The sequence below is a fragment of the Carcharhinus amblyrhynchos genome, chromosome 1, assembly GCF_965287045.1.
Source record: "Carcharhinus amblyrhynchos chromosome 1, sCarAmb.v2.hapA, whole genome shotgun sequence".
Taxonomy (NCBI): domain Eukaryota; kingdom Metazoa; phylum Chordata; class Chondrichthyes; order Carcharhiniformes; family Carcharhinidae; genus Carcharhinus; species Carcharhinus amblyrhynchos.
In genome coordinates, this window is record NC_137324.1 from 106,702,139 (window position 1) to 106,728,621 (window position 26,483).

The 26,483-nt window shown below is 41.8% G+C and overlaps 1 protein-coding gene across 1 annotated transcript in view; it reads left to right on the forward strand.

Moving 5' to 3' along the window:
• Nucleotides 1-26,483, forward strand: part of LOC145359289 (collagen alpha-1(XXV) chain-like) — a 346,510-nt gene that overhangs the window by 115,938 nt on the left and 204,089 nt on the right. The window lies entirely within an intron of this gene.

Here is a 26,483-nt window from a genome sequence, read left to right on the forward strand (position 1 = left end):
GGCCAGCTGTGTTCTGTAGATCAGAAATATATTTTAAAAAGGGGAACGTGCTCATGAGCCCTTTGAATTCCGAGGTGTCTGACCCCACTGACAAATCCCACGGTCTGTTCTGTGAAAAGTGCTGAGGTCTCTCAACCACTAACAGTCTCATATCCTAGTGAAGTTAGCCAGGGAGCCCTTTAACTGAGCTGTGTATTAACATAACCTCAGGATGTACCTACACCCCCCTCCCACCTCTCACCACCCCCCGCCTCCCCCACACTTGCCCAAGGCAAGTGAACAACAGCAGATGACAAAATGGATAATAAAACCTGTTATAAAGGAGTTAGAAATCACAACACACTTTAAAACATTTTACAAGCAGTCCTTCATTTGTCCCCAAGGGTGTTGATTGGAAAAAATACTGCCTCAATACCAAGCAGCTAATCTGTTTAATAGTGACCATGATAACTGATTAATTTTGTATGCTTTTACTCTTCCAATTCACTCTTTTTTCATTGTACTTTATACTTTTCTCAGGCAGGTGTAATACAAGTTAGATTAAAGTAAAAGCCAGAACATTGAGATTATGTAATAAATAAAATTAGTTCTGGTCACTTTCCCCAACAAATTATAAAATGCAGGAAAACTGAAGCCTTTAATTTTACTTGAAGCACCTAGGAGCAGACAGTGTGTTTCTAGTATTACAGAATGGGATCATCCCCCTTTTCTCTGCTCTGCTGGCTAATGCTGAGTGCACTTCCATAGTTGCCAATAGCTCTTGAGTATCTGACCCATGCATAAGCCCAGACAGGTCAGCAGGTTATTCAAACACGAGAACATCTCAACTGAGCTCTGCCCTGTCCACACATGTACTTTTTTTTTCCGGCTGGGGTCACATTATAGCGATCACAGGTGGGAATCCCGGTTATTCACTCCCTTCCTCAATCCAAGGCATTGATTTATGGAGAAAGGAGATTTCCCACCCAGAGGGGAAGAAAAGAGGGGAAAGAAAAATCTGCCCGATCACCTCACGCCCTCTTCTTGGTTGCATGCCTAATTTGGCTTCCCTCAGGGGGCTGATCAAATAGCAGCAGGAATGGTTCTCCTGCTCAGAGATGTCAGCTGTTTGACATCTCAGCCAAAGTGACTTCCGCTGAGTGCTGGCAGTACCCTGAGGGGTAAAATCAGGAATAGAACCTCGGGAGAAAAGCTAAGTAATTACGTAAGAACATATCGCAAAAAAAAATCCTGGAGCGATGACGGATGAATGGGCAAGAGCCAACGTCAAGTCAAACGAAGGGATAATGCTGAGCTGTCTGAGCTCATAACATGGGTCAGTTAACTGAGGAGCTGTTGACAAAGCTGTGAAAGTGCATTCAGCATCGGCCAGTAGAGAAAGAGAGAAGAGCAGGAAAGTCCCATTCTGTAAAAATTTGCTATTTCTAGATTCAAATTGAATGCCAATGTATTTTAGAAGTTGGGGGCAAAACATGGCCTGAATCAGGTTTTTATTTATCACACAATCTCAATGTACTGGCTTTTTACTTTAATCTAATTTTTAATCCACTTGTCTGAAGGAGTGTAAAGTACTGTGCAAAAAGAATCAATTGGAAGAGTAAAAGCAGACAGAATTGATCAGTCCTTACGGTCACTATTAAACATATTAGCTGCCTAGCATTTATGCAGTACCTGTGGATACAAAGTAAAGCTTATTTATAAAATGTTTTCAAGGTATGAGAACATGTGCAGTGCTTATAAATAAGTCTTTGACGACCCTTTAATTATAATTATCATAATATGCCTATAGTGCTGAAGGAGGCCATTCAATCCATTGGGTCTGCAACGATATCCAACAGAGCGTTCCACCCAGGCCCTATTCCTAGGTATTTACCCCACTAATCCCCCTAACCTGCTACACATCTTGGAACATGAGCATGACCAATCAGCCTAACCTGCACATCTTTGGAGTGTGGGAGGAAACTGGAGCACCTGAAGGAAGTGAGTGCAGACACAAAGAATTTGCAGACTCCACATCGACAGTGATCCAAGACAGAAATTGAATCGTGGTCCCCGGCACTGTGAGGCAGCAGTGCTAACCATTGTATCACTGTGCTGCTCACATTGTGTACATTTTGTTTAGAAGCATTTCTGTTTACTTCCAGTGTTGGATGAGGTCAGGGAGACTGGACAAGGAAAGAAAGGTTTTATAATACAACTAAAGAACTTATGACATCAAAAGAACTGCTAATAAAAAAAAGGAACTATTGTGAACTGTAAGGATAGCAATAAACTTCAAAAAAGATAGACTAGCTGGTGAAATGGGTAGACACGTGGCACATTAAATTTAATGCAATGAAGCATGAAGTGATACGTTTTGGAAGAATAAAGAGAGATGCTACAAAAGTTAGGGGAGAATTCTAACAGGGGACCAGAAGCAAGAAGATCTAGAGGTATATATGCCCGAAGTATTGAAGATGGCAGAGCAGGTTGAGAAAGTGGTTAAAAAGGCACAGGAAAAAAGGTACAGGAGTGGGATTAGCCAAGTTGCTCTTCATGTACCAGCATGGACTCGACAGGCCAAATGGCCTCCTTCTGTGCAGTAACCAGTCAACAATTCTAGAATGAACATCTGCAGCACAAAGCCGTGGGGAAATACCTGCAGATTGTTACACAGAAGTAACTTATTGGAATAGTACTGCGCATTGCCGCAGATTGCTGGATTGCAAGAACAGTCCCTCATACATTTAAGTTCCTGATCTCAGCTACTTCACTTCAGAGAAGGGACATAGGAGGAGAATCAAACATGAGCATCTGTTTTCCCTTTCCTGTGTAATGACTGAGTATCATCCCGGGCTGCTGTCGTGCACTTCCTGATACTGAATTCAGAGGAATCTTTGGTGGGGGCACTGGAACATCTTGACTAGTGATAGATGGCTTGGAGAACAAAAACAGGGAGTAACATGACATGGTAACATATCCTCTCGAAGGAAGGAAGAGGAATTTGTATGGTTCACAGCTATAAATTTCCAGAAATTATGTAGGAATAAAGAATGTTCAACATGTTAGAAAGAGGATAGAAAGTTGCCGGAATTATATTTCAGAACTGTCAAACAACTGGAGGTAGATATCACACTCTGTGATATTGGTAAGAATAACTTTGGCGGGTGTGAAATTGTTTTGTGCATCATTTTCATAAAGCTCTTTGATGCTTTATGCTGGATTCCGAAAGACTGGTGGACAAGGACTGGCCACAAACAATACTTTATTAACTAGCTGAGCCACTACTCATTGAATCATCAAGTTCCTACCTTGTAGAAGAAGGCAATTCAGCCCATCAAGACTGAACTGACAACAATCCCATCCAGGCCCTATTCGCATAAGCCACTGCATTACCCAGCTAATCCCCCTGACACTAAGGGGCAATTTAGAGTGGCCAATCAGCCTAACCCATGCATCTTTGGAGTGTGGAAAGAAACCAGAGCACCTGGAGGAAAGCCACACAGACATGGGGAGAAAGTGCAAACTCCATGCTTGTACTCTGTCCATGCTTCGGGGAGAGCTCATGCACTTTTGTCACATGATCTATTAAATACCCATGTCATCACACCACATGACCACTACAACCTTTTAAGAAATTATGTCACACAACAAGAAGAGCAATGTACATTTATATTGTCCCTTTATTGTGGTAAGTATCCAAAGGGCCTAACAAGGCAGAAGAATGCAGATACTAAGCTTTTGTAACAGGAGATTTGAGCAAGAAGACTGGAGGAATGGTTGTAGAGTATAGGTTTAGAGAAGGGTGGTTTAAAAACTAGAAGGGATTAGGGAGAGACGTTCAGAACATAGGGTCAATGTTGCTGAAGTTTGAATACCAAAGATGGTATAAAGAATGATTAGATTATAACAATGAAAATAAACCACATCCAGCTAACACTGCAATCCGCTTCATGCGATCATTTACATTTTCATCATTCACACATGATATTCTGTTTGAATGTACACTTTCCCTTTTGAAGTTTTGGGAATTTTAACCCTCCCCATTAGCTAAGAACAATCCTTTGAAATGGAGTGTTCAGTATTGCTCTGTGCCTACTGGTAACACTTTGCTCTGCTCATTGCAAGGCTGGGGAGCCCAGTAGAATCAGGCAACAGTTCTTAAATTTATGAAAATAATAACCCTCTTGTCAAGGGAACCCCATAATGTAAAGTGGGTTTGAATAGGAAACAAACAGGACTTTCCCACCAGGTGAATGTAAACCAATAGCTGTTCGGAGGACAATGAGGCCTTTAAGCATCTTTGTGGGACTCAGAGTAGGAATACTCTTTTAGACAGCACACACAAATCCATGGCCTCCCTTGCCTGGGACTCGGAGCCTATCCCATTCCTTCTGTATTTAAAAAAGAACTTTCATTAATATAGTGTCTTTCACAACATCAGGACATCCCAAAGAATTTTATAGCCAAGGACATACTTTTGAAATGTACTCGTTCTTGCAATGTAGGAAATTTGTTTACATCAAGCTTCCACAGGCAGCAATGTGATGATGACCAGCAAAATTGTTTTTCTGTGATATTTATTAAAAGGCAAATATTGACAAGAACCCTGGGGATAACTCCCCTGTTCTTCTTCAAAGCTCGGCTATATAGTCATTTACACGCGGCCATGGGAGCAGCTTCAGTTTAACAATGTCTCATCTGAAAGACACTAGCACTCGATGAATACTACACTGGAGGATCAGCCTTGATTTGTGTGCTCAACTCCTGGACTTGATTCTACAACCATCCGACTCGAAGGCAAGCATGCTGCCAACTAAGTAGCCACAGCTGACATAGAGAGTGCTTCCTGAAACTTCCCTCCACAATTTAACTGCTTGCCAGTGAGCCGCCTTCTGGTGCTAGCAAGCTGCCCATTTCCACTTGCTGTTGGCAGACACCAGACTGGTGGGAACAGATGCGCCTGTGAATTACTTGATGAGAAACCTTGCCCTACAAATGCATTTTGCACTTTCTCCTGTCCCTGCCCACTTGAACTTCATGGGAAATTAAGAACATGGAGTTTTCCATTTATTGCAGCAAATTAAACTTTGGCCACACCAAAGAGTTATGGTGCAGTAGGTTTTATAAGGTGATGACCCCTGTGTAATTGCAGTGGAAAAATGTATTCTTTGGATAAAAAGCATGCCCTCTTTTTTGAAGGCAATGTTTCAAGGTCAGAATATCTGAGAACATTTGAATAAATAAACTTAGAGAGGAGCAGCTGATCTTAAATTGGAGCAGACGCCAATATTTTGCAGGGTGTTAATCTGTGATATGGAAGACGATGAGCTTGAGCAATATAAAACACCATTGGCAAGCTAAAATTAATCTATAGCCTGGGAAGAAATCATTTTATTTAATTTAGTTTGTCCCAGCATTTAAGTTTTCTTTCAGGGGCACCAGCTTGTGAGTATTCAAACTGCAATAATAGATGACGTAAGTAATAATTCTTTATGTAGGAATTACAGCACAGTGGTTGGCAGTGCTGTCTCACAGTGTCAGGGACTGGGTTCTGTTCCCAGCCTGGGTCACTGTCTGTGTGGAATCTACATGTTCTCCCCATGTCTGCGCAGGTTTCCTCCGGGTGCTCTGGTTTCCTCCCACAGTCCAAAAGATGTGCTGGTTAGGTGCTAAATTCTCCCTCAGTGTACCCAAACAGGTGCCGGAGTGTGGCGACTAGGGCATTTTCACAGTAATTTCAATGCAGCATGATGTGAGCTTACTTATAACACTAATAAATGAATTGGATTTAAAACAACTTAAGTTAATTTTCTTATTCTCCTCCCCTGCCTCAGTAACTTTTCAAATGAATGAAAATTGCAATCAGTATATGGTGATGCGATAGAAGTCGCAATGTGTACCAGTAAAGTTCATTTGCAGACTCATTAACAGATGGCAGCATTTTCATTCTAGTCTTAATTTAATTCCCATATAGAAAAGGTGCAGTAAACAACTGTGAAAGGAGGCTGGATTGAGCTCTGGACACGCTTGATTCTTAACCGTTTCCTCTGAGCAAAGGAATATGAATGAAGTCAGTCAATGGACCTTAACATATTTGCATAGCTATTTCCTAGAGGCATGAATGGATTGCAGTAAGCACAAAGTTGGTGTACTCACATTGGCTGTCAATTTTACAGCCACCCGATCATACTTTTCATTGATTTCATGTAGTTGTAACATGTATGCACTTTGTGGGCTAATTTTTCCTTTTTAATGCAGAGACAGTCAGCAGGCGGGAAAAGCAACATTACAGCTGCCAGCTCCAGTGGTGGCTTTCTCCTCCATGTTGCTAGCAACTTAGAGGGAAAAGCCAAGAGGCCGGTCCCATGACATCATGCTGGCGAGGCAACTTGATTGAGGTGCACCGCCAGCAACTTACTTTTTTTAAAGATCGGGGGCCATTTTTAAAGGTTACCCTGGTGCACCAAACCAGAACAGAACGCCCCCCACTCCCACCATCTCCCCCATGCAACATCTCCCACACCGTTCTGCCTTGGCATTGATCCCTCATGCCAATGTCAATGGATAATTTAATGGAGGGAAGGGTGCAGATTATCAGGCATAGAGTCTTGATAATATAACAAGGCTCTTGATACTGAAAGTCAGGAATCCTACCATGTCGCTGGCACGGGGACAATCGCATCACACTCTACGTCAATATGAAATGCAATTTGGACATCCCGTGGGATTTTCCACTCCCGCCACGCCATCAGAATCTTTAAAGTTATCTCATTACTATTCCCATCATATAAAGTTTGAATTATTTTTCCCGGCTTAGTGGACATTCTGTAGCAAAAGTCACCACTGTCTTTCATTGAACCATTGTATCTAAATTGTGTCAGAGAAAGTAGCCACTGTTCTGAACTCACCATTCTCACTTACCGTGATCCATAGTTCAGTGAATGTAACTGGTAGTCCAGTGTAACCGCTGTTAGCAGTGTCTTTAAATCTGGTGTATTTTTACGTCATAAGAGAAGCCCCACACCAGAACAATTTTTGGTTTAGTTAAACTGCAGCGCTTTGAATTCTACAATTTTAAGTCAGTGCAATTTTCTTCAATATGTTAGATGGATGCAAAGCTGTTGGTTCGTTGCTGATGTAACATAGAGCACTGACTACTGATAGACTCTGTATGAATGCTGCATAGCCAAGTCCTTAAAACAAAATCTGCTTGTCACCAATTTACCAGACTAACATGCTTAACATGTACTATTTTCTGTGCATGTTTTCTTTAGCACTTCCTGGCAGACCAAATAGTTATAGTGGGAAAGAAAAACTTGCATTTTTCACAGAATCTAACCAGCTCATGTCCTCAGTATATAAAGCATAATGATTATTTAGTTTGTTAAAAAAAAGGGTATTTATCACTAATGTTTGCCAATATATGAAGCGTAGTTATTATTCAGTCTATTTTAAAAAAAGGATATTTATCACTAATATCCCATAATCATGATCATTATCAAAATGACCAGAAATGAAGAATATTTAATTTGTTCTCCTAGAAAGTCATGGAGGGGTTGGCAGTGTTGGTGGTTGGGGACGAGACGTTGGTGGTTGAAAGTGGGTGAGGGGGCAGTAAGTAATAAAATGGTGGCTCATCGGTAATTCTTGAGTACTTCCTGATGCTGTATTTGGCCTGGGTTAATAATGGAATAGAGGAAGTGAGTTTTCAAATAATTGCACTGGCGGCAGGGGAGAAGGAGTGAGTTTTATTTAAATACGCGGTCTTCTTATAGTATGTTACTAAGTTTCTGATTTATGAAGACGGTGCTGTTATTATCTCAAGTATTAGAAGTATCCAGGAAGGCTGCCAAGATGTTTGGGTTCAGACACATTTTAGTTGTTAATTGAGCACCCTGTGTGAAGTGTTTCGACTCCGGCAGTATCGTATACACTTATTATGAGGTACAGAGTCAGCTGGCAGTTTCAGATCTGGTTCCTGTATTTCGGCAACTTCAAAATTAATGTTGGGCATTCAGAAATGTTTGGCATGTTACCAAATGTTGTCTATGCCACCAGGAACCTGTGATGAATGGAAGCAGGATATTAGCTCCAGTGTCTGTGGTCAGTGCTCAGTCAGATGTCAGATTTTATCTATTCTCAGGAGTAATTAAAAGAACTGTGTGTAACTCAGAAAAATAAGAGAAAGCACATTTTTATTCTTTTAAAAGGTAATCGCGTGCATTTATTCATCATGAAAGAAAGATGTCAAATTGATACAACCTCAGGATGTCTCAGTTCACAGTTGATTAATTATTTTTGAAGTCTGGGTAGTGGTGTTAAAACACAGCAGCCAATTTGCACATAGCCAGATCCACCAAACAGCAGCACCCAATTCATGCAGATCAGCTGATCTCCCTGCTAATGAACCATGAGACGTTTTTCCACCTGAACAGGGTCTCAGTTTAATGTCTCATCTGAAAGATAATCCCCCCCTCCCAATCCCTGCCCCCAATGACTGCTTCAACAATGTATTCAAATCTTTCTAACTCGAGATGAGTAATGTTTCTAATCCCAAGATGCTTTCTCAAGCCAGAAAAGTTAGTTGCCCTGGAAACATCCTGACCCCAACCAATACAGATTAACCACTGCCTCTTGTGCGTTGTTGGGTGAATTTGTTTTATTCATTCGTGGGTCATGGGTGTCGTTGGCCATCCCTAGTTGCCCTTGAGAATGTGGTGGTGAGCTGCCTTCAGCACAGAACAATACAGCACAACACAGCTCAGCCCAGAACAAAGCAATGCAACTCAGCGCCAAACAACATGACACAACTCAGCGCCAAACAACATGACACAACTCAGCGCAGAACAACACAACGCCACTCGGCGCAGAACAACACAACGCCACTCGGCGCAGAACAACACAACGCCACTCGGCGCAGAACAACACAACGCCACTCGGCGCAGAACAACACAACGCCACTCGGCGCAGAACAACACAACGCCACTCGGCGCAGAACAACACAACGCCACTCGACGCAGAACAACACAACGCCACTCGGCGCAGAACAACACAATGCCACTCGACGCAGAACAACACAACGCCACTCGGCGCAGAACAACACAATGCCACTCGACGCAGAACAACACAACACAGAGCAGTCTACGTTCTGTGGGTTGACCCACAATGCCATTAGGGAGGGAATTTCAGGATTTTGACCGAGCGACGGTGAAGAAACGGTGATATATTTCCAAATCAGGATGGTGAATGGCTTGGAGAGGAACTTGCAGGTGGTGGCATTCCCATTTATCTGCTTGTCCTTCTAGATGGAAGTGGTTGTGGGTTTGCCTCAGGATCTTTGAATTATGGCCTCTCAAATGGGAATTTTCTTTGCAGGATAAAAGAAGGTCCCCCCACCCCCCGCCCCTCTGTTTGAGCACCCTGTGCCAAATGGTCTCCTCCCCCGACCATGATGATTGTCTCTTTAACCAACACAGCAGAGCAAGGATCATCTGACCTGGTTGTCAATCAGGATTCGAAGTGGGAAATTATCCCAGGGGAGGAATTCTCTTAGGTAGAGGTTTTCCTGAACTAGATGCAGATTTCTGCTCCTCTAAACCCTTGTAAATGCATCCTTTGTTATTCACTAATGTAGTCTCTGAAAGTGTACTATTAAGTCTTTAACTGAGTCTGGGCTCCACCAGTTCCCCACCTCATTGGTCCTGCTAGCCCAGCCCTGGTGAAACTCTGGTCTTACCTGGAACCCAGCTCTGCTACTGCCCTTCTTTGGGCACCGTCCGTAGTTCCTGCAGTGGCCACTACCACTCCCAGTAGCACTGCTGAGGCAAGAGAGCTTCCAGCCATTTGGTCAGCAGCTTGGAGGCAGGACTTCCTCCCAGTTGGGGACAAAGGCCCTACCCTGAAACAGGTAAATTGCTGCAGATCAACCCAGCCTGGTGGAGGTGGGTTTTCCCCTAACATCTAGCCAGGGGTCTTGGTCACCAACTCTGCATAAAGTTCTGGCCTGTGTGTGCAAATTGGCTGTTGCAATTTAACTGTATCTGCTTTTCAAAAGTTGTGAGTTAACCACCAAGCACCATGAGACATTCTGGGACCTTAATAGGTACCAATTATTTTCACAGTGCAGCACGGTAGCACAGTGGTTAGCACTGCTGCTTCACAGCTGCAGGGACGTGGGTTTGATTCCTGGCTTGGGTCACTGTCTGTGTGGAGTTTGCACATTCTCCTCGTGTCTGCGTGGGTTTCCTCTGGGTGCTCTGGTTTCCTCCCACAGTCCAAAGATGCGCAGGTTAGGTTGATTGGGCATGCTAAAAATTGCCCTTAGTGTCCTGAGATGCTTAGGTTACAGGGATTAGTGGCTAAATATGTAAGGATATGGGGGTAGGGCCTGGGTGGGACAGTGGTCGGTGCAAACCTGATGGACCGAACAGCCTCTTTCTGTACTGTAAGGTTTCTACGATCCTACGATAAAACTGCCATTAAAATGTTACTGATAAAATAAATGGTATTCTAAATGGTTTTCTTATTAAAAAGATAGAAAAATAGACAAACAGTTCAACTGACATTAAACTGTCGGTGATTTTTACTTACTACATTGATCTGTTGGTTCTACTTCTGCCAGTTTAGTATGCCAGTATGATTTGTACACACGGTATAAAGACTGACTCATTCTTCATATGCCTCCGTTACCATTCATGAGATACAAAAAAGTGGGTTTTCAAAAAATTGATTAGCATTAAGCTCATTAGTTCTATTAATGGCTTCTGGGAGGATTGTTGACTGGTAGATCAACATCCTGCAACAATTAATGCAGCCATTAACCCACTTAGTGAACTGCGTAATTTCATTGTTGGTACTTGTCAATAATTCCTGCATAATTCTGGCTTTTGTTTTGGTATGTAGGAAAGTTTACCTACATACTTAGAACATCCAGATTGTCTCTCTGTACTCATAGAAAATCCTACAGTGTAGAAAGAGGCCATTCGGCCCATTGAGTCTGCACTGATCACAATCCAACACAGGCTCCACTCCCTTATCCCTACATATTTACCCACTAATCCCTCTAAACTATGCATCTCAGAACACTAATGTGCAACTTTTTAGCATGGCCAATCGACCTAACCCACACATCTTTGGACTGTGAGAGGAAACCGGAGCACCCAGAGGAAACCCATGCAGACATGAGGAGAATGTGCAAACTCCATAAAGACAGTGACCCAAGCCTGGAATCGAACCCTTGAGCTGTGAAGCAGCAGTGCTAACCACTGTGCTACCGTGCCGCCTACTGGTATAATTTTTGATCAATATTATGGTGACATTTATTACGTCAACTTATTTGTGGCCAAAATGCAATTATCATTATTAAATACTGTTACATAACATTCAGCTCAACAGGCCCATGCCAGTGCGTATACTCCACTTAACTCCACAGCCAGGATTGTCCGGTCCTGCTGAAAGTCAATGGACCTTTAGCTGGGGTGCCAAATCTCCCACAAAGGCGGGTGCCACCATAACAGGGCCAGAACTCCCAGTCTTTATCTTCTAACCCCATAAACACACTTTTCTCTTCCTTTTTCCCTTTATGTATTTGTTTAGCTTTCTGTTCTATGTATTCACTTCAACTACTCTGTGTCTTAGTGAGCACTTTCTAACCATACTTTGGGTAAGTAAGTTCCTCCTGAATTTCCCATTGGATTCATCAGTGGCTATCTCATATTTAGAACTCATTTTTATCAAAAGGGATGTTTCTAATTTCCAATAGTTATTAAGAAAATTGGACTATTTCAAAAGTTAAAAGTATAAGAGTTTTTTCAATGAAACTTACATTTAGAGTCCTGGATTTTTGCTGGGGGGTGGGGGGATGAATTCTCTGGCTTCCCTGTGGCATGTTTCTTGGTGGCAGGAGGCCATATGTCATTCCCATTGATTCCACCCCATGCCATCAGGTAACCCGCAGCAGGTCACACTGTCAGCAGGACTGAAAGATCCCAACAATGTGAAGAGCCAGAAGATTTTACCCCTGGTCTCCCAATATGGGAAAATACCTTTTCCACATCTACCCTATCAAAACCTGCCATAATTTTGTATTAGAAAACCGGCAAATAATTTGATAGAGAAAACGTCTGCTGATATTTTTCAGTACAAATTGGCACACAAGGGAAATGCTGAAATAGATTAGATAGATGATGAAAGAATACCACATAGAAAATATCAAATGTATTCAAAAAAAACCACAGAGTGGCTGATTATACCTTGTGTTTGAGGATTTTTCACCATCAGTTTCTGACTGTCTGTTTCACCCAATGTGAATGGAAACAAGAAATTTCATTTAAAGAAAAACTTTAATTTATACTTTTAACTTTTGAGATATTTAAATTTTCTTTTTAACCCATTGGAAATCAGAGGCATCCTTATACTTTTTGATAAAAATGAGTTCCCGTATTGCTGTTATATCAATGCATGTATGTGGACATCAAACTAAAGGATAGATGTTTCAGACAATTGAGACGTTTTCCACTTAGTATTCAATGACAACCTTAAGCGGACTGAGGTCAGGTATGACACAGATCAGACACAGCACATAATACTGCATTAATCTCTGATAACTTGTACCAAACCTTACCTCAGAAATGCTTCCCCTTGCACATCAATATGATACTGATCTCCTACATTTTCTAACTTCATGACCTCTCTGTGGGAGACTGTGGAAGAATTACCATTGAAGCTAGATTTAAGGATTGTTTGCTGCTACGTCCAATGTGCAACTGGCCTGAGCCTTTTCTCACATCACCCTAAATCATCATGAAGAGGCAGAAACCTAGCCTGCCTCTGGGAGTTAAATCAGAGTCCAGATTGCAAGGTGACAGCATAGGATTTCAACTAATTGTGCCGTGCATCTTTTCAGGGAATGAAATTAGAAAAATGTGGATTTTTTTGTTAATTTTAAGCAAAATTTAAGTACACTATGTACAAATTTACATTTCTTTCCCCTTTCACGTAGGCTGCTTGCTAGTCAAGCTGGTGAGAAAATCTATAGGACGCCATCACTGAAATTAATACTTTAATATAGGATAACTCCACTTCTTCCCCAACCATGTCAGGAGCAGATGAATGGAGCCTCCAGACTGCCACTAATGTGGGCCCAGAGATCGCAAAGTCACAAGGGCACCTTGAAAATCAAATCAATGTGGAAATGCTAATTAGAACCATAAACAAGCAAGCATAATGATGAGAATGTTTCCAATATGACATTGGGAAACAAAAATGAGCAAAAATGCCATTATTGATGTGTAGTTTAATTGACAAGGGGTGTAAATTAGATCAAAATTTTGATTTCTATAAAAATAATCTCAAGACTAATAGGAGGTAATGGCCTAGTGGTGTTATTACTAGACTATTAATCTTGAAACTCTGCTAATGTTCCAGGGAGTTGGGTTCGAATCCCATCATGGCAGATAGTGGAAATTAACTTCAATAAAACAAATCTGGAACTAAGAATCTATTTCAATTGTTGGGAAAAACTAATATCCTTTAGGGAAGGAAACCTGCCGTCCTTACCTGTTCTGGCCTACATGTGACTCCAGAGCCACAGCAATGTGGTTGACTCTCAACTACCCTCCAAGAGCAAGGATGGGCAATAAATGCTGGCCAGCCAACGGTGACCATGTCCCATGAATGAATAGAAATAAATTTTGAACCAAGAATTCATTCACAAATCAGTAGGTAGCCCTGATATTTACTAGTTGTTCTGCTATGTTCTATGTTGTATGATTCATTCATTCACATACGCTCTGAAGACGAAACCTTGGCTTGTTGTCTGCTAGTATTTATCCTGAGCCATTTTCTTGGCAGTTTTTGACGGTGTGGTTTGCCATTGCCTTCCACTCACAGGGGCAGGGCGAGGAGGCAGATTCCAAATCTACCTCAGCCAGAACAGGAATCAAATCTGTTCTGTTGGCTTCATTCTGAACCACACATTGGCCATTGAGCAAACTGCGATCCCATGTCATGTGATATCTCCATCATTTTATTGTGCCAAAAATAACTCAAGAGAGCCCAAGAAACCTTATCTGCTTATTGACACTACGCAGAGAAAACACCAGTATTAAGCTTCCAGCTTTATGCACTGCTAATGGTGAATGTTGTGCACCAGGCATCCAAAGGAATTTGAAGGCGATGTAATTACATATGGGGCGGACTGCATCCTCTGCAGTGCAAGGGGCCAAGCCTAATGTTGTGGCTGATTCTCTACAATGATAACCCAAGGAGTCAGAAGAAATTCTTGAAAAATGCTTGAGACGGACAATCTCTCTCAGCAGCCACTTGACACTTTCTCATTTCATTTTCACATAGCAACAGCTGGCATGTAATGTACACAGACTGTTAAGAAAGGCTTTGCTAAACTGACCAGTGAGCAATAAGTCTATGGAATTTGCAGTAAAGGAACATACCACTTTAAAGTACCTAATAGCCTTGTTTTGTGCAAAAAAATCATCAAGATTCTTTGCAAATAGAAATAGACTTCTCTTTGTAGGATGTTGCACTCAGTACAAGAACTTGGAGACAAGATGATACTTTAAAAAGCACAGTTATTTCAAAATGTTCCCATCCTTCAAATTGCTTCTTAAAGGTAGTTTTTCTTTTATTTTACTAGCTAGGATTAGGTACCTTCAAAGATGAAGAAAACAATATGAAAACATGCTGGAAACACTCAGGAAATCATTCAGCATCTATGAAGAGGGTGAACAGGTTAACATTTCGCGTGTGGATCCTTTTGTTATGGATGACATTCCAGACAAGACGCCCACACCTGAAGTGTTAACTTCTCTCCAGCTCTTCTATCAGTTTTTCCATTATTTTCCGTCATTGGTGCAGATTTCCAATAGCTGCAGTATATTTTTTGATATTCAAAATAAAATTTATGCTTTAATAAGAATAAGTATTTAGCAGTGCACATTCAATAAGATAGTCCGCATCATCAAAGTTGCGAAACATTTGCGTCTATGTTTTCCTCTCAATGATTTTGGACGGGATGTTATATACACCTTTGCAGAGGATCAACTCAAGGGTACAGATCAGCTTGTGTAGGTAAGGTCTTTATTTTAAAAGGCTTTGCAGAACCGCAGCCATCTGCGTGGTGTCATTTATATTATGCTAGCTTGACCTTGGAATAATAATTTCTCTCATTCCACAAGTTCTTCACCTGTTAGACAAACTACTGTGTTTCTTAGCCCAGCGACCAGCTGTGCTTCACAAGAAGGTTGGGGGGGGTGCTTTTAATTTTATTTTGGAGGCTGTGCTTCAGTTTCCGAGCAGCCCTGTTCACTGCTGCAGTCACATAAGCAATCATTGTCCACAGTACAACAGCTCTCACTGTGGTACAGAAAGTGACCACAGTGTAAACTTCTGTGCCAGAGGCTTATGCCAGGGAGTCAAAGGAGATGATTGTCAGCTCAGATTATTTTCTTCACTTCACTCTATCAAGCAATCATCAATGTCATATTTCAGAGGGCAGTTCAATTTATAAATTTGTCGATGGCTGCCAAACAAATAACAGACATTTCCAAATTGCAGGATTTCCTTAGGGGACTATTTGGTATATTGATTGCACACATGATATTATGTACTCCAAATGTAAACGTCCATATTTATATCAACCACAAAAGCTTCTGTTCCCTAAATGTGCAGCTCTTTGCAATGACAGACGAGGTTTTTCCACAAGTGAGCGAACGACACATAGGAGCAGTCATGAGGTTTCTTTATTTTATCAGACCAGTGCTTCACCTCAACTTCCACAATAGAGACGCACATAAGATGGTTGCCAGGTGACAAGTAATGGTTCATGTCATGTCTTTATAAGATCTCCAGTTATTCAGAGGAATGCTACAATGAAGCATGTGTTTGAAGACAAGGATTAGAGTTGAGATGCTCGAAGAAAGTTCCACTGTCTGGTTAGTTCTGCAGGTGGCTTGCAATGTTTTTTGCTGTTTGTAATATATATAAATGATCTGGAGGAAAATGTAACTGGTTTGATTAGTAAGTTTTCAGCCAACACAAAGGTTAGTGGATTTGCGGATAGCGATGAGGGCCAATAGAGGATACAGCAGGATATAGATCTGTTGGAGATTTGGGTGGAGAGATAGCAGATGGAGTTTAATCCGGACAAATGTGAGGTAATGTATTTTGAAAGGTCTAATACAGATAGGAAATATACAGTAAATGGCAGAACCCTTAAGACTATTGATAGGCAAAGGGATATGGGTGTACAGGTACACAGGTCACTGAAAGTGGCAAATGCAGGTGGAGAAGATAGTCAAGAAGGCATACGGCATGCTTGTCTTCATCGGCCAGGGCATTGAGTTTAAAAATTGGCAAGTCATGTTGCAGCTTTACGGAACCTTAGTTAGACTGCACTTGGAATATAGTGTTCAATTCTGGTTGCCACGCTATCAGAAGGATGTGGAAGCTTTGGAGAGGATACAGAAAAGATTTACCAGGATGTTGCCTTCTATGGAGGGCATTAGCTGAGAGGAGAGGTTGGAGAAACTTGAGGAGCAGCCTGATCGAAGTCTACAAGATTATGAGAGGCATGGACAGAGTGGATAGTCAGAAGCTTTTTCCCAGGGCGGAAAAGTCAATTACTAGGGGGCACAGGTTTAAAGTGCAAGGGGCACAGGTTTAAAGTGCAAGGAGCAAGGTTTAAAGGAGATGTACGAGGCAGGTTTTTAACATAGAGAGTATGGGTGCCTGGAACTTGTTGCTGGGGGAGGTAGTGGAAGTGGACTCAGTATTGACTTTTAAGGGGCATCTTGACAAGTACATGAATAGGATGGGAATAGAGGGATATGGTTCCCACAAGGGTAGGGGGTTTTAGTTCAGTTGGGCAGCATGGTCGGTGCAGGCTTGGAAGGCTGAAGGACCTGTGCTGTAATTTTCTTTATTCTTTGTTCATATGTTCAGCCATTGTCTTGAAAACTTTGATGCCATGTTATATGCCTCACAATTTTGCATTCATATTCATAGAATTGTTATAGTGCAGGAGGAGACCATTCGGCCCATCATGTCTGCACTGGTCATCCAAAAGAACTGGTTGTAACAATGACTGTAGTCACAGTCCATGAAAAAAGAACAAAAATAATTCCATGACTTCGAGATATCCTAAAGCATTATGCATATGATTAAGTTCTTTTCAAATATAGGGCTGAGTTTGAGGTAGAGGGAAGTGCCTGCTTCCCGACATAAATATAACAGAACACCAGAGAATTGTAAATTTCAATTAAATCTTGTCTGCAATTCTGGCATTTGATGAGAAATCCCAATGGTTTCTAGAAGAAATGAAGTCATAGAAACCCGACAGTGCAAAATGAGACCATTCGGCCATCGAGTCTGCATCGACCACATTCCTACCCATGCCCTATTCCCTTAACCCCAGATATTTATAATCCCTCCAACCACGCATCCCAGGTCACTAAGGAGCAATTTAGTATGGCCAATGCATTTAACCTGCACAGGAACAGGCACCCCTGCCCTGACCTCTGATGACCCTCCTCACACCAACATGCTGTGACTCTCACTCCATGATCCCCATCCTGCCTTCATTCACCTTTGGTCTGGGATCTCAAGAAGATCATGAAACTCTGTCGGGTGCGTTGCTGTCAGCTACCGCTGCTCCTGCTGGCATCGACAACAATCTACAACAGCCAGCCACCTTGGCAAGTGGAACCACCGGTGCATGGAAGCTCAATTGTAGGGAAGGCCTAGCGATGGCCTCTTTCAGATCTTCTCCACGGAACCGGAGCGGGGTGATTTCTGCATTTTCTCTGACCAGCGACTAAAACCATCGATATGACAGAACCCCAGCCAATGGACTTGCAATATCCTGGCCTATATGACAGTTTCATCAATCTACCTAAAATTCATAACATGTGCTACTTGTTATATTTTGTGCCACAAAGGGCAAATTTTTCAAAGGCTTCCCACTTGCAACCTGCTGAGATCAATGGACAGTGCAATCCCAAATAGTGACCATAAATATTTACCCGATGACAATGATATGGACATCATTGATCTCAAAACAAACTCGGACACAGAAAGCCTCAAATCCATCAGACACGCATGGACGCGGGACTTGAGTAACTGAGAATTGTTTTAGTTCAGGTCGGAAGCTCTTTATATCTCTATCTTTTTCCCTTGCCTGCAATTCAAGCCATCTAATTTTTTATTCCTTGCTTCCTCTGCTGCAATTACCTCCCTTTCTTTGGCTTCTTGTTATGCTACTCTCTCTCTTCCCTTCATTTCAAATTCAAGCTGCTTTAATTCCTTTTCATGTTCAAGCTGTTTCATTTGTAATTAAAATCTAGCCACTTCCAATGATTCTGACTGATTCTGACAATTTTAAATGCAGAGCTATTATGACAATTATCTCCGCTTTTTGTACACTGTCAGGTAATGTCAACTGCAATGTTTTTTGATAATTTCAAAAGCTTTGTTATAGCCACCTTTTGTAAGGCACCTTCCTCCACCTCCAAAAACTTCTGAGTCCCTGAAAGAGTGATTATTCCACAAGGCACTCCCTTTTTAAACCTGAATACAATACCTGAAAAGAAAGCAATATGCTGACCACTCATTGTCTTTGAGTTCAATAATCCCAAATCAATCAAGAAATATAGATGTTAATCCCACAAGATGTCCCAATTGTTATGGTTCAGGTCAGAAACTCCGAAGTGTTTTATAGAGTCCACATGGATCATAAGGTTTATATCTTGAATTTGATTAGAATAAGCATGATAGGTTTCACCTCAGGTATGATTCAGAGGCCACGCTAGGGAACTTTTATCAAACAAAGTTTATCTAAGAATATAATCAACTTGTATACTCAATAAGAATATTAGGAATAACTCCGAACAGTTACAAACAAAAACAAAAAATCACTGTAATGTATAACACCAGCTTTCCTCATCATCATAACTCCTGATGTCAGAACTGAGGGATTATCACATTTTCCATCTCATTGTTTCCATCCTCCTTCACTCACAACCCTGCATCACAGCACACTCTGAATGAAATAATTCATTGGCTGCAATTTGCAACATACTGAGATGGTGATGGGTTCTATGGAAATGAAAATCCTTTGTCTTTTCTCTTCTGTGCTGTCTTAACACAGAATTCCCATTGTTTTAACACTTTGGTCTTTGTTTCCTGACTTTTGGCTCTAAATTGGGGAATTCTGGAAGCTGGTGACATTACACTCTTGGGTATGAAGCTTTGTTATATACTCCTGTACTTAAAAAAAATACTTACTAGTGTCACAAGTAGGCTTACATTAACACTGTAATTAAATTACTGTGAATACCCACTTGTTGCCACGCTCCAGCGCTTATTCGGGTGCACTGAGGGAGAATTTAACATGGTCAATGCAGCTAACCAGCATGTGTTTCGGACAGTGGGAGGAAACTGGAGCACCCAGGGGAAACCCAGGGACATGGAGAGAATGTGCAAACTCTGCCCAGTCACCCAAGTTAGGAATCGGACGCAGGTCCCTGACACTGAGAGGCAGTAGTGCTAACCATTGCTATCGTGCCGCCCAGGATCCACTTCCACTTCAGCATCTGTTGTATTTCATTGTGAATCAGTTCCTCATTTGCATTATTTCTGCCTCCTCTAGTGGATTTCTCTGGACTGCTGAATGCAAGAGAGAAGGAGAATGATGGGGTGGGGAAAAGTCTTCTTTGACAGAGGTACAAGATGCAGCAAGGTCTCACTCTTTAGAGATATTCTCCACTTTATTTAAACCTGTGGTCCCTGAGTGGAGAGAAATAGTACATTTTATTTTGTAGCTTACATAGTTAATTTATTAGGAAGGTGATATCTAGCGAAGAGATTGAAGAATATGCTGGAAGATTAGAAAAAGCAAATGGAATACATCTTTACGATCTCACTGAAACCACAGAGATTCCCGTACTTCCTTTCCCAACTACCAAGTCAGAGTTCACAGAGGCATACAGCACAGAAGATGCCATTCAGTCCATTGAGTCCATACCAACACATCAGAAACACCTGAACTCCCACCTAATCCCAACTGCCAGCACTTGGCCCACAGTCCTCAATGTTATAATGTGCCAAATGCTCATCCAGATACTTTTTAAAGGATGTGAGGTAACCTGCCCTTGCAAGCAGCGCATTCCAGACCATCACTACCCTCTGGGGAGAAAACATTTTTCCTCACATCACATCCCTCCCTCGACCTCCTGCCCCTCACTTTGAACCTATGTCACCTCATGACTGACCCTTCAATTAACGGTCAGCAATTCAGTTGCTGCTTATCCCACTCTGTCCACATCTCTCATAATCTTGTACACCTCAATCAGGTCGGCCCTCAGTCTTCTCTGCTCCAGCGAAAACCATCCAAGCCTATGCAGCCTGTGGTACGCCACTGGACACTGGCTTCCAGTCACTAATGCAGTCTTCTGTCATCACCTTCTGTCTCCTATTGAGCCAATTTTGAATCCACTTTATCAAATTACCCTGTGTTCCATGTGAATTTACCTTCTTTATAATTCTCCCATGTGAAACCTTGTCAAAGGCTTTGCTGAAATCCACATAAACTCCATTGACTGCACTACCCTCATCTACACACCTGGTCACCGCCTCAAAAATATTCACTCAAACTTGTTAGGCATGGCCTCCCTCTGACTAAACCATGCTGACTATCCCTGATCAAACTTTGCCTCTCTAATTGGAGACACATGTCCTCTTTCAGAAGTTTCTTTAATAGCTTCCCTACCACTGACATGAGATTCACTGGTCTTTAGTTCCCTGATATATCTCTATGAACCTCCTTAAATAGTGGAACCACATTAGCTGTTCTCCAGTCCATCTGGCACCTCCCCTGTGTCCAGAGAGGAATTGAAAATTTGGGTAACAGTGTCTGCAATCTCTTCCCTTGTCTCCCTAGCAGCCTAGGGCACAATTCATCTGACCCTGAAATATATCCACTTTTAAGGCTGCCAACATCTCCAGTATCTTGTCCTTCTCTACTTCAATTTGCTCAAGGACCTCACAGTCTCTCCTTGAATTCCATACCAACGTCCTTATTTTCTTCAGTGAAGACAGATGTGAAGTATTTATTCAACACTTTACCAATATCATCTGGCTCCATTCACAGATTGCCCCCTTGATCTCCAATGGGCCCTACTCTTTCCCTGGTTATCCTCTTCCCATTAATATACTTACAGAATATGTTGGGACTTTCCCTACTTTTGTCAGCCTAAGCTTTCTCATGTCCCCTCTTTGCATTCCTAATTGCTTTCTTAAGCTCCACCTGCACTTTCTACACTTCACTAAAACCTCAACTAATTTGCTCCCCTTGTACTTTTGAAAAAACTTTCTTTCCCTTTTCATTGTATCCTGAATACCTCTGGTCATCCATGGTTCTCTGGGCTTGTTACTTCTACCCATCACCCTAGAGGGAAAATGCTGGGCTTGCAACCTCCCTATTTCCTTTTGAATGCCCCCTCCCCCAATTGCTCTTCTGTAGACTTTAAAGATTAAAGGTTGTTACAATCTTTGTTTATTCTTCACCTAGCATTAAATGCAGGTTGTTGGCATTTATTTCTTTCTTCATTGGCCTGGCGTCGTCAGAAATTGGATGCTCTTTTCTGCCAGAGGAATGCCGAGTTAAGTGGATATGAACATGATTTAAACGAGCAGAAATTTTGTTCTGTCAGCAAAAATATCAGGAATTTCCAGACCTATGCCTTTTATTGCATATTGGAAATTGTTTGAGCTATATATTGAAGAGTGCAGTGTTTTAGTGCATAATTCTAAATGGCATGAAATAGGTTTCTGCTATCCAATAAAATTAAAAGCACCCTCTGCTACTATAAATTTGTATCTAGTAAGTTAATTATCACAGATCTGCCACCTATTTAAATTGTTGTAGGATTTCCTAAACAATAGATCGTAATGAACTTTGGATCCACAGAGTGCATAGAATCAATTATTTTATATGTCAACTTGGTGTTTGTAATGTTAAGTCTTAGATTTGGCACCATAATTGAAAAATGATTGATAAACCAAGTTCTTCTTATATCTCTATCATTTTACAATTGCTTTGTTATTTTCAAGGCTCAAAACTGACAAAGCGCATCCTCTAGAACTTCAAAAAGTGAAAATAAAGAATGTGAATTAAAGATTGGCCATCAATTTCAAAGCTCGGCGGCATCTCTTGTGTTTCATTGCCGTGACTCATGCGTTAACTATTTCATCAATCCTACTTTCTGCCTGTGTTTATGACTACTGATTCTCATGCTCCTTAAATATTACAATCTTGCATTGTATCTGTTGATGTAAGAGTTCAGTCCAGTTCAGAGCTGTCCTCGGTCGTGAATTTGCTCAGTGTTGTTAATGATCCCATGGTTGTCCAATTGCTGAAAGTAGATTCTGCATGTCTATGAAAGGCAGCATTTTTAACATGTCTTCCCATCATTTATCAGCCATTTAACAAGACATCTGATTTGCATTGGGATGTTTATCGTTCAGTTATGTGGGGTCAGCAAAGAAAGAACAGGCTTTCAAAAGCAAACATTCTTCAACTGTCATCTACTTCCATCCACAGTTGCACTTATTGCATCAGCTGCGAGTGTGCTTTTTTAAAAACGTAATTCTGCTTCTATTTTCTCTATCCCCACCTGTCCACCCCAGTGGTGAAGCAAACATAATACTATTATTTCAAAACAGCCTCAAAAGAAGCAATTGTAAATTATTAATGCCCTATATGGACTCGCAACTCAGCAGGTTGCAAGTGGGAAGCCTTTGAAAAATTTGCCCTTTGTGGCACAAAATATAACAAGTAGCACATGTTATGAATTTTAGGTAGATTGATGAAACAGTCATATAGGCCAGGGTTTACATGTCCATTTGCTGGGATTCTGTCATAGCGATGGTTTTAGTCGCTGGTCAGAGAAAATGCAGAAACCACCCCCTCTCTGGTTCCGTGGAGAAGATTTGAAAGAGCCCATCACTAGGCCTTCCCTACAATTGAGGGTTCCATGCACCGGTGGTTCCACTTGCCAAGGTGGCTGGCTGTTGTAGATTGTTGTCAATGCCAGCAGGAGCAGCGGTAGCTGACAGCAGTGCACCCAACAGAGTTTCACGATTATCTTGAGATCCCAGACCAAAGGTGAATGAAGGCAGGATGGGGATCATGGAGTGAGAATCACTGTTGGTGCAAGGACGGTCATCAGAGGTCAGGTCAGGGGTGACTTTTAACTGACCTGCCCCTCCTCCCAATGTTGCATCCCTCAATTGGGCACAGGTTGCCTAATAATAAGGGACCCCCATCCCAGGAGGCCGCTGGTAAGCCTGGTAAGGCTTGTTGGGCAGCCTTCTGAAGGTGCGCAATCCCCCATCAATCCCTGAGTCACCACAAAATTGCAGTGGGCTCTGGGATAATATGTTTCAATTAGTTGATTCATGAACCTAATTGACATCCCACTGCTGGAGGTTGGGATTCCCATGTCAGCACCTTCCACCTCTGATCTGAGGAGGTTTTTCTTCTTGTGTTTAAGTGGATCCAACGCCATGGTTCCTGGCATTAAATCCAGCCTGTTTTGTTTTAGAAGGATAAACATCTCACAGTGCAAACAAAAAAACATTGATGTAAAATCTAGGCCAATATCCTGTAGTTCTGTGGTTTCTTTTCCTGAACCAGAATAACCTTTCCTTTTTTTCCACCCAACTTGCTAATCTGCAGCCACTGGGATGAATATTGTCCAAATAATGAGACAGGTATTCTAAATTATGGTAACTTGTATGCTGTTGACTATAAATAAGGAACTAGACTGAGACCACCCAGGGGTATTTCGCTTTAAGATTCTTCCAAGTGACATGACTTTCGTTTCATGTTGCATCATTGTTAGCCAAAAGCCATATTCTGCTAGTGGTATTCAGCTTACCGATAACATTATAGAGATCATTTTTCTTTTTATGCATTCATGGGATGTGGGTGTCACTGGCTGGGCCAGCATTTATTACCCATGCCCAAGGATATTTAAGAGATATTGCTATGGAACTGGAATCACATATAGTCACAGACCAGCTAAGGCCAGCAGATTTCTTTCTCCTAAGAACATTAGTGAATCAGATGGATTTTTACAATCACAATACTTTCAGTCATAGGCTTTTAATTCCAGATTTTTTATTGAATTCAAATTTCACTATCTGCCTTGGTGGGATTCAAACCCAAGTCCCCAGAGCAGTATCCTGGGTATCTGGATTAGTAGTCCAATGACACTGCCATTATGCCAGTGCCTCTCCCTGATTTCATGAAATAATGTAAAAGACATAGTGGTAAATTGGCAGGCTGTTTTATGTCTCTGCTGAATTATATATCTATTGCATTCTATTTTACATGATTTCACAGCAAAAATCTGATCCATTGACACTAAAATTCCGTGGGCATCTCCATTTTATCTCCCATCATAACCTCATTGGGAGAATTCTTATAAACTGGAAAAATGACTGTTTATACCATGTCTACCAGCTATTTACCATTTATATAGATGATCTGGAGGAGGGAACCGAGTGTATGGTGTCAAAATTTGCTGATGACACCAAGATTGGTGGAACGGCAAATTGTGCGGAGGGTGTGGAGAGTCTGCAGAAGGATCTAGATAGGCTGGGCGAATGGGACAGGAACTGGCAAATGGAATTTAATGTTGGCAAGTGCGAGGTGGTCCACTTTGGTAGGAATAATGGTAGGAAGGACTATTTCTTACGTGGCGAAAAACTGCAGCAGGTGACGGTGCAGAGGGACCTCGGGGTCCTTGTGCATGAGTCGCAAAAACCCAACTTGCAGGTGCAGCAGGTGGTCAGGAAGGCAAATGGGATGCTGGCCTTCATAGCGAGGGGGATTGAATATAAAAGTAGGGAGGTCTTGCTGCGGCTGTATAGGGCATTGGTGAGGCCGCAGCTGGAGTACTGTGTGCAGTTTTGGGCGCCGTACTTGCACAAGGATATTTTGGCCTTGGAGGGAGTGCAGAGGAGGTTTACTAGGCTGATGCCGGAGTTGAGGGGGTTGAGCTATGAGGAGAGGCTGAATAAACTAGGCTTGTACTCATTAGAGTTTAGAAGAATATGGGGAGATCTCATTGAGACGTATAAGATGATGAATGGGATGGATAGGATAGAGGTGGAGAGACTCTTCCCGCTCAGAAAGGACAGTAGGACTAGGGGGCACAGCCTCAAGATAAAGGGGGGGCGGTTTAGAACGGAGTTGAGGAAGAACTTCTTCACTCAAAGGGTGGTGAATCTCTGGAATTCTCTGCCCGTTGAAGTGGTGGAGGCTACCTCGCTAAATATTTTTAAGACGCGGGTTGATGGGTTTTTGATAAGAGAGGGGATTAAGGGTTATGGGGAGAGGGCGGGAATGTGGAACTGAGCCACGACAGATCAGCCATGATCTTATTGAATGGCGGGGCAGGCTCGAAGGGCTAGATGGCCTACTCCTGCTCCTATTTCTTATGTTCTTATTATGTTCTCTGAGATTCTGCTGGTCTCCCATCAAAATTACAGCTGGAGATTGGACAGAACATTGTGTGCTTTCTCAGCCATGAGACTGATGGTTTCAGATCATTGATTTTTTTTTGCTCACTTTTTGTCTTCCTTTGGGAAATATGAAAAAATGTTGTGAAATCTATATTTCCAATTGACTTCCAACATCAGTCAAGCTCAAAGCATTTCAAGCAGACTCTTAACATCTTTAAATGTAAAACTACAAATTTATCTCCAACATTTTTGGCGTACAGAGTAGGAGGAAATCAATATCAACAACTACATTGAACTTGAAGTGTAGCCATTGCTCCATGTCTGGGTTTTTATCTTGTTTGAATGGCATTTTACAGTAGTCATTATTTGTTGCATGTGAGTGATTCAGACAGTTCAACCCTTTTAATCATTTGCAGATTCAGTGACTGTGACTGGAGCTTATCAAATGACATTAGCTATTCATAGAACTGTGCAGTTGTATTTCTAAAAAATCAGGTCACTGTCATTCTTGTGGCACTACCTTGCCTAGTTAACTGCTTAAACATGTTGTGACCAAAGTTCAGATCCATTGGAGTGATAATAACCAGAACAGAGCACTGCTGACATCAGAGCCCTACGTGCCCTACAGGTATGAGTTTAGGGAAATGAGGCTCACAGAAGCAATTGCAAATCTGGTAATGGAGATAAGAAAATCACAGCCAAAAAAAACAGTTTGAAGCTCGAACACACGTTTGGGATAAGGCAACCTTGATCCCCATATTTCTCAGTCCCAAGCTAGGGAATGGTGAGCAGTGGTTGAGCTATCTTTTTCAAAAATATTTTTATTAGTGTCACAAGTAGGCTTACATTAACACTGCCGTGAAGTTATTGTGAAAATCGTCTAGTCGCTCTGGTGCCTGTTCAGGTGCACGATGGGAGAATTTAGCATGGTCAATGCACCCAACCAGCACACCTGT